General features: G+C 40.9%; 1 protein-coding gene across 3 annotated transcripts in view; it reads right to left on the bottom strand.

Moving 5' to 3' along the window:
• Window positions 1–869: 869 nt before the first annotated feature.
• LOC139373104 (fibronectin type III domain-containing protein 3B-like) overlaps window positions 870–4,576 on the bottom strand; it is a 143,084-nt gene continuing 139,377 nt past the window's right edge. For all 3 annotated transcript variants that reach the window (XM_071113215.1, XM_071113214.1, XM_071113216.1), the window contains exon 27: window positions 870–4,576. This exon is cut by the window's right edge and continues 1,597 nt beyond it. The gene's annotated coding sequence lies outside the window, so the exon portion shown is untranslated.

Below are 4,576 nucleotides of genomic sequence, written 5' to 3'. Positions count from 1 at the left end.
ACTTTCCGAATGCACTGTATACTGTGCACTACAGTGACCAGAGCCAAATGACACTATTCCATATGGATTCCTGTCTATTTACCTCTTTATTGGTTACATTTATCATGATACAGCATCCAACCTTTTTTATTTGGAGAAAAATTATGTTGCAGCGAGCCCATTGTTAATTGTTTACTATAAAGAGTGTATATCTGATACGTCTATCTACAGATAAACCAAACCTCGAGTAAATGTCCTCTAGCTCTCAGTCAGATATGAACTCACATCGACGTTACATGGGACATGAATTCAAATTAACATTGAAGACACCAGTGTGCCTTTGAGCTAAATTGCTCCAGGGGTGCCGTACTGTGGCCGACCCGGTGCGCCAACCTCTCAGAGTATGTCCCTGATGGGGAATGGACACATTTGTGGTTTCCTGTGGACAATGGACAATAAAGTTACCTTCTATAATGTTCTTCTCTTATTCCTTATTCAGACAGTGTTGTGCCAACGGTGATAAATACCAGTCCCCTGTTGAGTCTGACTGCCTGACTATCTCATCATCACAGACACTTTCCTCCATGCAGGCACGGCACGCAAGCAAGCACGCACCCGCATCACACACACATTGACAGGCACAAGGTCAGTCCCAGTTCTGCTGCCTTGCAAAGGGACTAACTGCAAGAAATGGCACTTGGGATCTAACCAGCAGCCCTGTGGTTGCTAATTCGCCTTTTAATTGCCCGGGATTTGAACAGGCAAACCTAGTCTGCCTTTCTAACCTTTATATAGACTACCTACTACCACAAAGCATATCACATAACCAATGTATGAATAGGAAATCAAACAATAAACTATGACACACAAAACAAGGATTTCAGTCAAGGTCAGAAAAAATTTAACATTTATTGGGCATAAATATATTATATAACACAGGCTACCGATACAGTTAGGTCTTACATACAGAGGGTAGTATTTGCAAAATCTATACATTAAAATTGATATGGCGGTTTATTTTATATAATGCATATGAAATAGTCTAACATTTACAATACAAAGTAGAAATGTATGATTTTCTTTTTTTCTTTCAAATTGCAGCCCATGACAAATTGGAATGTTTGTTTTGATAAGTGTGAGGTACAAATATGTTGTTGGTTTGTTTTTGTTCCAGACTAATAAAAAAATGTTTAGTACATACAAGTCTTCATACATTAATCTGGGACTGTTACCCATTCAATATCCAATCTCTCATATTCAAAATCCGTATAAATCCGTATTTTCCATTTCATTTTTCTATTTTTATTAATCTGACAAAAAAAAGTAACCAATCAGAAGGCACAGATGCTGGGTTGCTGGGCAGAATTATCTGTTTTGTTCAGGACCCACTAGATCAGCAGGGCCAGAAGGGTCTAAAGATTTGCCTAAATACAAATCTTACAGGGTGTACCCTGCTCACACAGACAAGTAGCTATTGGGCCAAGCCCTGGAAAAACACGAGCCAAAAGCTTGAGAGAATATTAGCCAAAAACATTTAGGGAACATTGGGTCAGCATTGGTGATATCACAGGCCTACTATTATCCTAACCTTAGCCTATAACATTAGGCATTATTAGGGAGTATGGACAGGAGTATTTCGTGACCATGTGTCCTAACCATCCTGGTCAATTCACATGGTTAAGGAAAACTCCTAATCCTAGGCATGAGGAATGACTTGTCTGTAAAAGGTTTGGGGCAGATTTAACACAATGTCAGGAATTACTTGGCTGTAAAAGGCTTGGGGCAGATTTAACACTATGTCAGGAATTACTTGGCTGTAAAAGGCTTGGGGAAGAGTTATCACAACATCAGGAATGATTTTGCTGTAAAAGGCTTGGGGCAGATTTAACCCCTCAGGAATGATTTGGCTGTAAAAGGCTTGGCGGAGATTTAACACAACTTCGGGAATGATTTGGCTGTATAAAAGGCTTGGGAGAGATTTAACACAACAGGACATATCAACAGTCTTCTTTCTAACTGAGACAGGTAAACAGGAAAGACGGGACACAACATGACAAAGTCACGTCAGATGACAGAGTAACGCTATATGCCACAGCAACACCAAATGACCCAACAGTGCCAGACGACTCAGTCACAACAATGACGTGGTCAAAACTCCAGACGACATAGTAATGCCAATGTAACAGAGTGCCCGGCGGGCAGCTGTGTGTCTGGTATCAAAACAAGAAGCTGTCTGATGAAAAGCATCACGGTTCTCGCAGGACAGACACTAAGGGTCTACCACTTTAAAAGTGCTCCATATAATCTGTTAGTTGTACTTGCCTCATTTTAGCGTCAATACTACATCTCTATCCGTATAATAACTCTGCACTGACTATCAATTCTAAGCAAAACACTGGACAGAAAATAATCACCAAGGCCCTTTATACGACATCAAGCTGGGAAAAGTATTCCTCATCATCCTCATCCTCATTGGTCTGACTGACATCCCGATTTGATTGTTGTAGTCTTTTTGACCCTTTTCAGTGTGAAATCAGCGTGTTAAGACTCAATCAAGGGGTCGTATATTTAACAACAGAACATTTAATACATTTAGCTTTCCCCCCCCAAAAAAGGAAACATTAAAAATACTAAAAATATGAACGAAGCGTGAATCAGAGATCAAGTTATGTCTTTCCTTTTGGAGAGGATAACAATGTGACAGGAATAATAATGCTGTGTGGTCACAGAGGGAACATCAAGGAACCCTTTAGAGCGAAGATAACGTTGAAAGGAACGTGTGTGTGTGTGCGTGTCACACACACACGCAAAGTAAAATGGCATGACACAAGCCTCGATTTTGGCAGAAATAATCCAAACAGATATGACATCCAACAAGTCCTAATCTATAACATTAGGCAGTATAAACGACAAATTAAGGCAACTATTGTTCTGACTCCCCAAGACACCACGCACCTTCCCACTGAGGGGGCACTGTACAGTGTCCCAAGACTGTGTTAGCCCCTGGAACTGAAGCCTAGGGCATTAGCCATGCGGAGCTAACCTGAGTCTTCAAGTCTCGTCATACTGTCTGAATAATGGAAACTCTTACAGAATCCCGGCTCAAACGGTAGAATTAAATTCAGTACCGCCACCTTCTGCCGTCCTCTTCAAGCACTGATTACAGTAACTGTAACGAGTACCTTCATACCTTATTTAACCTTCAGAGTACCTTCATAAACTCTCCGGGAAAAAAGATGCTACCTAGAGCATTTAAGGGTTCTTCGACTGTCCCCCATTGGAGGGTTCTACGTGGAACCCAAAAGGGTTCTCCTATGGGGACAGCTGAAGAGCCCGTTTGGAACCCTTTTCTCTAAGAGTGTACATTATTTAACTACCAGTGCCCCTCAGAGTTGTACGGTACGTTGTGCTTCTGCTTAAATCCCAATACAGACTCCAACATAACCTTAATATCAGAAAAGGTAACATTTCTGAAGACACTTTTGTGTGTTTGCTCCAGCTGTCTAAAATCTTTACCAATATAACCTGGCTAACGGTTCGCTACATCTCTTAATGCATACAGAAAACCACACAGGCTGGTCATAACCGTGAAATCATGACATAACAATTCGAAAGCCACCATTATTGGTGTTATGACGTGATGGTCACGTGGCTATGGATAAGAGCCAGTTCTGTGTGTCAGAGAGGAGATGACAAGGACAGACATTTGGTTAACATGTTAAAAACGGCACTGACACCGACATACAGAATAATGAAACAACTACAGGTTTTCCCAACAACTGTAAGAGAATAAATGAGATATGTAATTGGCTACTGAGAGTACGAAATGCTGGCCTTAAATCAAACATCTAAAATAACATCCAACGAAAACAAAAACAGAAAAATTATCATAATAACAATATAACATGCTACGAGAGAAAAAAAACAATTAGTACATTTATAACTACACTTACATTTGTCTCTTAATTTTTATTTTTTAAACAATAAATAACTGAAAAGATTGCACTGTAATTGGCTTGTAAAGTACTGTATGCAAATATTCTATTGTATATAAATAAAGGTATAGAACCAATAGAGAAATTGTAGCGTAACTTTCCCATCGACTTTGGCAAAGGTGTTGGAGCAGTTAAAGGCTCTGCTAACTGACGAGTAGGAGCGAAGCACAGCTTAGAGAGAGAGAGAGAGAGAGAGATGATAACAGTAGGAGCGAAGCACAGCTTAGAGAGAGTGGGATGATAACAGTAGGAGCGAAGCACAGCTTAGAGAGAGAGAGAGAGAGAGAGAGAGAGAGAGTGGGATGATAACAGCATTAATTAGAGAGACGGAGGGAGAGGGAGGGAGGTTAGGAACGAGGAGGGGAGGGAGACGTACTGAGAATGACGGAGGGATAGAAAAAGAGAGAGGAGGCAGAGAAAAAAGAAGGGTATGAATAGGTATGAGGGTTGAGTGGGGGCAGGGGGCAGGGGGCGGATAAAAGGTTACTTCAGTAACCTCTACATTCGACAGCGGGGACTGACTACTGAACTGACCTCAGATCTGCAGGTGAGCACCTAGAATACATATTATAATTCACTAAACCACTCCCAGTGGAATATAC

The sequence above is a fragment of the Oncorhynchus clarkii genome, chromosome 18 (assembly GCF_045791955.1).
Source record: "Oncorhynchus clarkii lewisi isolate Uvic-CL-2024 chromosome 18, UVic_Ocla_1.0, whole genome shotgun sequence".
Taxonomy (NCBI): Eukaryota; Metazoa; Chordata; class Actinopteri; order Salmoniformes; family Salmonidae; genus Oncorhynchus; species Oncorhynchus clarkii.
This window is presented reverse-complemented; position numbering and strand designations above follow the sequence as displayed.